Below are 13,172 nucleotides of genomic sequence, written 5' to 3'. Positions count from 1 at the left end.
AAAGGCCAGAGGCTCCTGACTTGGGACAGGCGCAAAAATGCGGCGGGGTTAAACATGTTTGTGAGATCTCAACCCTCCCCCTATACCTCTAACCAATGTAGAAAAGTAAACGCATAACAATACGCACATTAAAATTCAGTTCAAGAGAAGTCCGAGTCTGATGTCAGAAGATGTAACCAAAGAAAATAAACAAAATGACAATAATACATAAATAACAACAGACTACTAGCAGTTAACTGACATGCCAGCTCCAGACTTCAATTAAACTGACTGAAAGATTATGATTTCATCATATGAACATCAGGCACAATCCTTCCCGTTAGGGGTTTAGTATCATACCATCATAACATATATGAGAAGAACATAACCCGTGTCATGCCAACAACTGTTTTTAGAATAAATGTGTTTAGTTCCGATGCAAAGACCTTATCAGTGACTCAATATTAACGCCAAAATATGCAATCTTTAATGACTTGACAACAGTATCGTAATTATATCCCTTCTTAATAAGTCTATTCAGAGGTTTTGTAAGTTTCTGAGGTGAATACTGACACCTTTGTGCTTTATAAAGAATATTTCCATAAAAAAAATGGATGTGAAATACCTGAACGTATTAGAAGTCTGCATGTTGAGCTATATTTACGAATGATGTCTTTATACCGATGATAAAATTTAGTAAATGTTTTGACTAGTTTGTGATATCGAAAACCCTGGTGTAATAATTTTTCAGTAATACATAAATTTCTCTCGTTAAAATCTAAAACATTGTTACATACACGAGCGAATCGTATAAGTTGAGATATATAAACACCGTAAGATGGTGACAAGGGAACGTCACCATCTAAAAACGGATAATTAACGATAGGAAATGAAAAATCATCCCTTTTATCATAAATTTTAGTATTCAGCTTTCCATTAGTGATATAGATATTAAGATCGAGAAAAGGGCAGTGGTCATTGTTAGTATTAGCTTTATTTAAAGTAAGTTCAACAGGATAAAGTTCATTAATATGCATACTGAAGTCGTCATTATTGAGAGCCAAAATATCATCTAAATATCTAAAAGTATTATTAAATTTGTTTATCAGATGTTGTTTCGATGGGTCTTTGCTTATTTTTGTCATAAATTGTAACTCATAAGAATACAAAAACAGGTCCGCAATAAGTGGTGCACAGTTAGTCCCCATTGGAATTCCGATAATCTGACGATATACGGAATCCCCAAAGCGAACAAAAATGTTATCTAATAAAAATTCAAGGGCATATGTAGTATCAAAGCATGTCCAATTAACATAGTTTTTTTGTTTATTGCTACTAAAAATGACCTAAAAGAGTTTGAACATATATATTCACATTCTGATTTTTTGAATGCCCATTTAATTAGGTGTGTGATTTTTTTCTTAATGAGAATGTGAGGCAATGTGGTATACCACGGTATTATATACAGTACCACTATGATTGAATTTCAAATAAATAGATTCGTGTTTAACATAATTATGATCTGTGTGGGAAACGTCTAAGATATAAAATGGTTGATGTATTCATTGATGGTCTTGAACGCCACTTTTAGCAAGTTATTTGATATTTCATGGCGCCCAGCTTTACTTGTGTGTGGGAAGTTTGGAAGGCCTGGAGAAAACCGCTGACCTTCGGCAAGGAAACTGGTCAACCCTAATCAATTAAGAATGGAAAACCGGATGTGGGTACGCGTAGCCTACGAACGGCAATTTGACTATTCTGGGTACGCGCAGACACTGCCATTAAATATGCACTTGGGTCAGCCGGCACTTGCCTGTTCAAATCCGTTGCCCCGGCAGTTCTGTGTGGCTAGGGATTATATTATACTCTGCTCTAATAAATAGCTATTGGTTAGTACTACAACGAGGGGCAAAGAATTTCTGGGGTTATCATTCCTTGAGGACGAAAATTGCGTCCGAAAGATGCATGGAAATACGCACAAATTCAGATAAAATACGCAAGGGGGCATTCACTGACGTCTCGGTAGTTCTGTATGGCTAGGCATTATAGACAGTCATGCTGCCCCAATGAACAGGTATTGAATTGTACTACAACTTGAGAGTATAGAATTTCAGCTTGGTTAGGCACTCTTAAAAGTCGAAAAATTCGTGCGTAACCGACGGAAAATGACAAATTTGATCTAATATGCACTGTTTGATCTAATATGCACCCGCTTGTTTAGACCCATTTCTCCTGCAGCGCTGAATGGCTAGTAGACTCTACTTCGATAAATAGCTTTTGTATAGTACTATAACGAGAGGGCAAAGACTTTCTGGGGCTATCATTCCTAGAAGACGAAAATTGCGCCCGAATGATGGAATAAGCCCAAATTTCGACTAAAATACGCATTGGGGCACCCACTTTCCGACCCATTGTCGCGGTAGTTCTTCATGGCTAGTGTAGGCATTATAGACACTGCTTCAATGATTAGGTATTGGATAGAACTACAACGTGAGAGTAAAAAAATTCTGGGGTACGCATTCTTTTAATTTTGTTAAAAAAATCCCTATGGAACACCCCTCCCCCCTTTTTTTTTGGGGGGGGGGGGGGGTGGGGGTGTTCTTCAATTTAACCCTCAAATAATGCGTTCCAGTCTAATTAAAACGTTACTTTCAAACCGATCTAGTTAAAACTAAAACCTTGCTTTCTAACCGATCTAGTTAAAACTAAAACCTTGCTTTCTAACCGATCTATTCATATACCGGACTGGGGACTTTATTTATTTAATAAGAAAATCTGCAGTGCCAATATACACATGCATGTTGTTTGTTTGGTGTCCCGCCCGAAAAAAAAGCCTAACTCAAAGATACTATATTCCTGCATCACGTGATTTCAAGTTGCTTACATTAGAATGAATACCGAATTTGGAAAATGAAACTACAATTCAAAACATAAAGATTGAAGGCACATACATGACATAGATTTTTTTTTTGGCAAAGGGTGCCGGGGTAATCTTCTCTGTGTTCATAATATACATGAAATATCTGCCGCTGCCCCTTGTCTGTTCTACAAACATTGTATCTTGGTTCGACTCCATTCTTAATTGATTAGGGTTGACAGTTTCCTTGCCGAAGGTAAGCGGTTTTCTCCAGGCGTTCCAAACTTCCCACACACAAATAAAGCTGGGCGCCATGAAATATCAAATAACTTGCTAAAAGTGGCGTTCAAGACCATCAATGAATACATCAACCATTTTATATTTTAGACGTTTCCCACACAGATCATAATTATGTTAAACACGAATCTATTTATTTGAAATTCAATCATAGTGGTACTGTATATAATACCGTGGTTGTATGTGTCGCAGGCTGGACATGAAAAAGCTTACCTCTGATAATGTTCAATGACTAGAAGAAAATATGAATTTTAAAGCAGAACCATTTAAAGATTTTGTCGCCAATTTAGGGGAAAGCTTAAAGCTCTGATGGACTTTCTATATCTTAGTATAGAAAGTCCCTGCCTTAAGTAATAACAATGTAGGGTTGTAAGTTACAGTTCAGTACATCCTATATTTTAGTTGTGGAAAACACATATTGAAAGAGTCAGAACTTTACATTTTTTATGCATTTGTTTGGTGTCCCGCCCGGAAAAAAAATAGCCTAACTCAAAGATACTATATTCCTGCATCACGTGATTTCAAGTTGCTTACATTAGAATGAATTCCGAATTTGGAAAATGAAACTACAATTCAAAACATAAAGATTGAAGGCACATGCATGACATAGATTTTTTTTTGGCAAAGGGTGCCGGGGTAATCTTCTCTGTCTTCATAATATACATGAAATATCTGCCGCTGCCCCTTGTCTGTTCTACAAACATTGTATTTTGGTTCGACTCCATTCTTAATTAATTAGGGTTGACAGTTTCCTTGCCGAAGGTCAGCGATTTTCTCCAGGCGTTCCAAATTTCCCACACACAAATAAAGCTGGGCGCCATGAAATATCCAATAACTTGCTAAAAGTGGCGTTCAAGACCATCAATGAATACATCAACCATTTTATATCTTAGACGTTTCCCACACAGATCATAATTATGTTAAACACAAATCTATTTATTTGAAATTCAATCATAGTGGTACTGTATATAATACTTGTGGAAAACACATATTGAAAGAGTCAGAACTTTACATTTTTTATGCATTTGTTTGGTGTCCCGCCCGAAAAAAAATAGCCTAACTCAAAGATACTATATTCCTGCATCACGTGATTTCAAGTTGCTTACATTAGAATGAATTCCGAATTTGGAAAATGAAACTACAATTCAAAACATAAAGATGGAAGGCACATGCATGACATAGATTTTTTTTGGCAAAGGGTGCCGGGGTAATCTTCTCTGTGTTCACAATATACATGAAATATCTGCCGCTGCCCCTTGTCTGTTCTACAAACATTGTATCTTGGTTCGACTCCATTCTTAATTAATTGGGGTTGACAGTTTCCTTGCCGAAGGTCAGCGGTTTTCTCCAGGCGTTCCAAACTTCCCACACACAAATAAAGCTGGGCGCCATGAAATTTCAAATAACTTGCTAAAAGTGGCGTTCAAGACCATCAATGAATACATCAACCATTTTATATCTTAGACGTTTCCCACACAGATCATAATTATGTTAAACACGAATCTATTTATTTGAAATTCAATCATAGTGGTACTGTATATAATACCGTGGTTGTATGTGTCGCAGGCTGGACATGAAAAAGCTTACCTCTGATAATGTTCAATGACTAGAAGAAAAGATGAGTTTTGAAGTAGAACTATTTAAAGATTTTGTCACCAATATAGGGGAAAGCTTAAAGCTCTGAGGGACTTTCTATATCTTAATATATCTTAGTATAGAAAGTCCCTGCCTTAAGTAATAACAATGTAGGGTTGTAAGTTACAGTTCAGTACATCCTATATTTTAGCTGTGGAAAACACATATTTAAAGAGTCAGAACATTACATTTTTTTATGCATTCAAAACTTAACAATGTCTCAGTCATTTCCAGTACTACAGATATTTGGTACAGAAATAGTACGTATGCAAAAGTAGCGGTGTACCAGAACTTTGGTCAATCAAAAAAAAAATCCTTAACCTTTCCCACCTTGGTGTGTGGGTCCAGGCCACCTTAACCAATTGCCTACCATTTGTACCTAGTGTGGTTAAAAGCTGTGCCGTATGGACGTTTTTATGAGTGAAAAAGGGGGCTGTTAGGGTCACACTACCCCAATTTTGGACCTCAATAAAAAAAAATCCGTAACTTTACCCAACTAGATATTTCAACGGGGTACAGGCAACCATAGGTAATTGCCTATCATTTCGAAAAAAGATTTAACGTAGAGAATTTTTTATGAATTGAAGAATGGGGATGGTAGGGCCACCCTTCCCCAACCTTTGACATCAATCAAAAAAAATCCGTAACTTTACCCACCTGGGTCTTTGGGTCCAGTCGGCAATAGTTATCAAAGGTACCAGGATTATAATTTAGTTCGCCAGACGCGCATTTCGTCTACACGAGACTCATCAGTGACGCTCATATCAAAATATTTATTAAGCCAAACAAGTAAAAAGTTGAAGAGCTTGAGGATTCAAAATTCCAAAAAGTTGTGCCAAATACGGCTAAGGTAATCTATGCCTGGGGTAAGAAAATCCTTAGTCTATCATATTTCTAGTGTTGACAAAAACTTTGCCGTAGGGACTTTTATTATGAATTAAAGTTTGGAGGTGGTTCCGTCACTCTTCCCCAACTTTTGACTTCAATAAAAAAAATCCGTAACTTTACCCACCTAAGTTTTTGGGTCCAGGCAACCTTAGGCAACTGCCTATCAATTGTACCTAACGTGGACGAACGCTTTGCCGTAGGGACTTTTCTATGAATTAGAGTTGGGAGGTTGTAGGGTCACCTTACCTCAACTTTGGATTTCAAATTTTAAAAAAATCCGTAACTTTACCCACCTAGGTCTTTGGGTCCATGCAACCTAAGGCAATTGCCTACAGCTATCATGTGTTTCTAGTGTGGACAAAAACTTTGCCGTATAGGGACTTTTATTATGAACTTAAGTCTGGAGGTGGTTGAGGCACTCTACTCCAACTTTATGTTTCAATTAAAAAATTTCCGTTACTTTACCCACCTGGGTCTTTGGTTCCAGGCAAACTTAGACAACTGCCTATCAGTTGTACCTAGCGTGGACAAAAGCTTTGCCAATGGGACTTTTTTTTATGAATTAAAGATTAGGGGTGGTGGGGTCACCCTATCCTAGCTTTGGACTTTGATTAAAAAATTTCCGTAACCTTACACACCGGGGCCTTTGGGTCCAAGCAACCCTAGTTACGATTAACCAAAAGCTTGAAATCAATTCAAATATCGTTCTATTTCTGTGTCACCCGTACATAAATCTATTCCTATCGAAATTTATTTAAAAGATTTACCAGTTTTCTCGACATATTTTGGAATAATTTTTTTTTTAAAATAGTTAATAGAAATAAAACTACATGTAGTTATTAGCTTTGACTTCAACTTGATATATATGACAACAAAATGCTGTATTTGACGTTTTTAACCAATTTGTTTTATTTTATTTTATTTTCAAATCAGTTAAATTTACTGTTTATAATGTAAATCCTTCTTTCGCCCTAATAAATTGCAGTGATGACTACATATTTTAATAATGTATCAGGGATTCGTGGTATTGCAGGTACTGTGCGGATTCATGCAAAAGTGATATCTGGGCATAAGGGAAGTACTGTTACATTTTTACCTCAGTCAATACAAAATGAAGGTTTCTGTAATAATATTAATTGGATTTATATTTAAAAAAAACATGTGATTGATTTTTTGAAGACTGTAACCACCCCTCTTTTAAACGTTAAATCTGAAATTTCTAAAAATCGAGAGGGAGTTTACACCACTAGATATAAAAAAAAATCGACAAATTTTTATGGGAAATCGAGAAAGCATGGTGTAGTTATTGTTCGGCGTGTTGACGACAGATAGATGGTCATACAACGGCATACCATAATTTGTCCCGTCTACATCACAGTCGTATAAAAAAGATAAAGCTGAAATTTTTAGTCATTAAAAGATTTTGTGATATTTGGTTGAGAGTTAAAAAGTACTACTTTCAACGAAACTGTTTTAAAGTCATTACAGTAAACCTAAACAAAGATTTATCCACTGACCCTTGTAATTGCCCCCTCCCCTTACCTTTTTTTAGGTGAAGCATAAATTATCCCTTTTTTTACTACCCTCGTCACCTGGTTCCCGCCTGACTCTCAATTCCCTGGGCGTACCTAACTCCCACTCATTCCCAGAATTGTGTCCACACAGTGGCATCTTGGGGAGAAGGTTTCGTGGGTTGGAATCCCCCTTTTTTCGGACGACAAATAAAAGAGAGTGGCGCAATTAATACCTTTTCAAAACTGCAATTGGCGCAAATTGATTCTGACCGTTTTAATTAGGCAGTGGCTATTTGACCGGCACCGGCAAAATAGCAAATTTGCTATTTAGCCGGCTCTGATAAAAACTATATCTCACTGGAATTAAAATGTAAGAACAATAATTAAATATCAAAATTTTATATTTAAAAACTTTTGTTACTGTTACTCATATAAACACTTAACTTTTAACTATAAAATTCAATATATTCTAAAAATTAAACTCTCCTTTAGAAAAAAAACATTATGTACCTGTATATGACTTAGGGCAAATCTTATATATTTGAAAATTCACAAAAACTAGTTTTGCAAGAAGAAGAAGGAGATACAGCTCAACAAGAAGAACCTACTTGATTCCAATTGTTGTGGGTGGCATGTTTCGCACATATTACTTCCACAAAATATCAAGAAACCTGGAAGGCCAAAAGGTTTGACCCAAACTGTCATGGGCGAACTGTCATCGATCGGTCTTCCAAAAAAGTGTACCCGTAAAAACCATATGGATTTTTTTTTTTATATAAGACTGGTTTGTTTAAAGCGATTTAACAAAAAATGCTGTAAATAACAACATTTTGATAACCGAGGAACAAGTTGATTCAGCAAGACCTGAACTTTTAACTGCCTCTTGTTTGGACTCAATTGCAAAAATTGATTTAATCAAAAAGTAGAATGAAATTCAAAACAGTGTGGCTGTGGCCATTGATTGACACATTAAATTCATCCATTGACTGGAACAATTTAGGTGAACGTTTGTATGTAAAGACCACTGCCCACTATGTACTTTTTTAAGATACTTAAACTATAGTGTCACCAAATGATCTCAACACCTTAATAAAGTAATTCGAAAAATTAATCAGAAATAACACGATGTTTTGATTTATATCAATTATATAAATCAAAACATAAAGGTTATTCCTGATTATTTTTTCGAATTATTTTATAATTAAAGGCGTTAAGAAACCTTTGGTAACCCCACAGTTTAAATGTCTATCGTAGGTACGTCGTGAACAGTGGTCGTTACAGACAAACGTTCACGTAAATTGTCCCAGTCAATGGATGAATTTAATGTGTCAATCAATGGCCACAGCCACACTGTTTTAAATTTCATTCTATTGTCAAAAAGATGCGTGGGAAGCTATTAAGAGCGTATTTAAAGAGAAGAAAAATTCTATCTTCATATGTAACATATTTTTTTTATGCACACATAATGCAGATTAAAAGAAGCCAGTGTAATGTGTAGTGTCTGTTTGGAGTGGCAACATTTGGGCTATAGACTAAAACAACTACCAAAGGCAAAAAATTGGTTTTGTAACAATTGCAAATGTTAAATCATGAGTCCAATTGAAATTTATAGCAAACAACTTTTAACATTGTGACCGTCTGTCATGTCTGTTTTATGATGTAGTTTTACATAATACTATTTTTATCACACGGCAGGATATTTAACCATAGATTTTACACAGATTTAAAAATCATCTTTTTTATAAATATTTAAAAAAAAAAAAAAAATATTTATAATGTATTTATACAAATGTGTTTTCATGCTTTTAATTAATATCATAAAGTTATAAATCATTTACTTATAAACATCTTTAATATTTTATTTTTGATTGTACTGTATTTTTAATGCTTGATATTGTCATGATTGTGATAAAATAATTTTAAATTATAATTAAGATTTTTTATTCTCTACTAACTGAGACTACTATATATATTATGTGTTATAGAAGTCTCAGCTACTAATCATGTCAATGAACAGTTTTATTCAGTGCCGGCTAAATAGCAATATTTTATTTTTGATTGTACTGTATTTTTAATGCTTGATATATATTGTCATGATTGTGATAAAATAATTTAAAATTATAATTAAGATTTTTTATTCTCTACTAACTGAGACTACTATATATATTATGTGTTATAGAAGTCTCAGCTACTAATCATGTCAATGAACAGTTTTATTCAGTGCCGGCTAAATAGCAATGCCGGTACCGGTCAAATAGCCACTGCCTTTTAATCACATGAACGTGTGCCGGTTGTGATTCACACCTTGTATTGGTATTTTGCTCTGTCAAAAATTCAACTATAATCTTAACAAACAAAAAATAAGCATATATCAAATAATTAGTGGATTCACAAGCTACCAAATGACATAAAAGTAAACACCTGTAGTCACCGTAAGACCTTCAACAATGAGCTACATAACACAACCAAAGTACATGTTTTTTTTTAGCTCACCTGGCCCAAAGGGCCAAGTGAGCTTTTCCCATCACTTTGCGTCCGGCGTCCGTCGTAGTCGTCGTCCGTCGTCGTCGTCGTCCGTCGTCCGTCGTCGTCCGTCGGCGTCCGTCGGCGTCCGTCGTCGTTCGTCGTCGTTAACTTTTACAAAAATCTTCTCCTCTGAAACTACTGGGCCAAATTAAACCAAACTTGGCCACAATCATCATTGGGGTATCTAGTTTAAAAAATGTGTGGCGTGACCCCGCCAACCAACCAAGATGGCCGTCATGGCTAAAAATAGAACATAGGGGTAAAATGCAGTTTTTGGTTTATAACTCAAAAACCAAAGCATTAAGAGCAAATCTGACATGGGGTGAAATTGTTTATCAGGTCAATTCTATCTGCCCTGAAATTTTCAGATGAATCAGACAACCCGTTGTTGGGTTGCTGCCCCTGAATTGGTAATTTTAAGGAAATTTTACTGTTTTTGGTTATCATTTTGAATATTATTAGAGATAGAGATAAACTGTTAACAGCAATAATGTTCAGCAAAGTAAGATCTACAAATAAGTCAACATGACTAAAATTATCAGTTGACCCCTTAAGGAGTTATTGCCCTTTATAGTCAATTTTTAACCATTTTTCGTAAATCTTAGTAATCTATTACAAAAATCTTCTTCTCTGGAACTACATGGCCAAATTAATCCAAACTTGACTACAATCATCTTTGGGGTATCTAGTTTTAAAAATGTGTGGCGTGACCCGGCCAACCAACTAAGATGGCCGCCATGGCTAAAAATAGAACATAGGGATGAAATGTAGATTTTGGCTTATATCTCTGAAACCAAAGCATTTAGAGCAAATCTGACGTCGGGTAAAATTGTTCATCAAGTGAAAATCTATCAGCCCTGAAACTTTCAAATAAATAGGACAACCGGTTATTGGGTTGCTGCCCCGAAATAAGTAATTTGAAGGAAATTTTGCAGATTTTGGTTATTATCTTGAATATTATTATAGAAAGAGATAAACTGTAAACAGCAATTATGTTCAGCAAAGTAAGATCTACAAATAAGTCAACATGACCAAAATTATCAGTTGATCCCTTAAGGAGTTATTGCCCTTTATAGTCAATTTTGACCAATTTTTCGTAAACTTTTGTAATCTTTTACAAAAATCTTCTCCTCTGAAACTACTGGGCCCAATTTAACCAAACTTGGCCACAATCATTATTGGGGTATCTTGTTTAAAAAAATGTGTGGTATGACCCGTCCAACCAACCAAGATGGCTGCCATGGCTAAAAATAGAACATAGAGGGGAAATGTAGATTTTGGCTTATATCTCTAAAACCAAAGCATTTAGAGCAAATCTGACTAAGTAAAATTGTTTATCAGGTCAAGATCTATCTGCCCTGAAATTTTCAGACAAATCAGACAACCTGTTGTTGGGTTGCTGCCCCTGAATTAGTAATTTTAAGGAAATTTGGCAGATTTTGGTTAGTATCTTGAATATTATTATAGATAGAGATAAACTGTTAACAGCAATAATGTTCAGCAAAATAAGATCTACAAATAAGTCAACATGACCAAAATTATCAGTTGACCCCTTAAGGAGTTATTGCCCTTTATAGTCAATTTTGACCAATTTTTCGTAAACTTTTGTAATCTTTTACAAAAATCTTCTCCTCTGAAACTACTGGGCCCAATTTAACCAAACTTGGCCACAATCATTATTGGGGTATCTTGTTTAAAAAATGTGTGGTATGACCCGGCCAACCAACTAAGATGGCCGCCATGGCTAAAAATAGAACATAGGGATGAAATGTAGATTTTGGCTTATATCTCTGAAACCAAAGCATTTAGAGCAAATCTGACATGGGTAAAATTGTTCATCAAGTGAAATCTATCAGCCCTGAAACTTTCAAATAAATAGGACAACCGGTTATTGGGTTGCTGCCCCGAAATAAGTAATTTGAAGGAAATTTTGCAGATTTTGGTTATTATCTTGAATATTATTATAGAAAGAGATAAACTGTAAACAGCAATTATGTTCAGCAAAGTAAGATCTACAAATAAGTCAACATGACCAAAATTATCAGTTGACCCCTTAAGGAGTTATTGCCCTTTATGGTCAATTTTGACCAATTTTTCGTAAACTTTTGTAATCTTTTACAAAAATCTTCTCCTCTGAAACTACTGGGCCCAATTTAAGGATGTTTGCTCCTCCATTTTTTGATTTTTTGCCAGATTTTCGGAATCCTCTGGTTTTATCCATGTATTGTCATTAAAAAAATTTGCCCACTAACCCCTACTTTTCTTTTCATAATTTTATTACATAAAGTTTAAGAAGCCATCTTTCAAAATTTTATAAAATTCTTGTTATTTTTTCATAGTTTTTGAAACAAATAAGGTGCCAATGTTAAATATATGAAAAATCTAGAGAGAATTATTTCCCGCCAAATTTTCAATGGCTTTTATCTCGAAAATGAGCACACGGACCCTCCATTTTTTTCTACTTTTTGTGTTTCTTTATTAATCTACTATCAATTCATAATAGTCTTTTAAAAAGCTTGTTATTTTTTAACAGAGTAGCGAACATCCTTAACCAAACTTGGCCACAATCATTATTGGGGTATCTTGTTTAAAAAAATGTGTGGTATGACCCGTCCAACCAACCAAGATGGCTGCCATGGCTAAAAATAGAACATAGAGGGGAAATGTAGATTTTGGCTTATATCTCTAAAACCAAAGCATTTAGAGCAAATCTGACTAAATAAAATTGTTTATCAGGTCAAGATCTATCTGCCCTGAAATTTTCAGACAAATCAGACAACCTGTTGTTGGGTTGCTGCCCCTGAATTAGTAATTTTAAGAAAATTTGGCAGATTTTGGTTAGTATCTTGAATATTATTATAGATAGAGATAAACTGTTAACAGCAATAATGTTCAGCAAAATAAGATCTACAAATAAGTCAACATGATCAAAATTGTCAATTGACCCCCTTAAGGAGTTATTGCCCTTTATAGTCAATTGTTGACAATTTTCATAAATTTTTGTTAATTTTTGTAAATTTTTAGGAAATATTTTCCACTGTAATTACTGGGCCAAGTTCATTATAGATAGAGATAATTGTAGCAACAAGAATGTTCAGTAAAGAACACATCAATATCACAAAAACACCATTTTGTCATGAATTTATCTGTGTCCATTGATAATATGCACATAGACCAAGGTGAGCGACACAGGCTCTTGAGAGCCTCTAGTTTGAGTATCCTATTAGTATGTCCCGTCAAAATTTAAAAAAAAAAAATTGGTGTGATCCCAATGAGACAAATCACCAAATAACATCGAACATGAAAATTTTAAAACAACCACATTTTTTGTCTATTCTTTTATTTTCGTTTGAAAAAAAAATATTAGCGGAATTTCAGACTCAGTCAGATTTTTAATTCTCTGTTCAGGTCCAAGTTTTGACACCCCAACGATATTTTTCAAAAAATATTTTTTGATAATATCATATTATACTAAA

This window comes from Mytilus edulis, chromosome 14 (genome assembly GCF_963676685.1).
Source record: "Mytilus edulis chromosome 14, xbMytEdul2.2, whole genome shotgun sequence".
Lineage (NCBI taxonomy): Eukaryota > Metazoa > Mollusca > Bivalvia > Mytilida > Mytilidae > Mytilus > Mytilus edulis.
The sequence above is the reverse complement of the archived record's forward strand: the minus strand, read 5'-3'. Positions refer to the sequence as shown.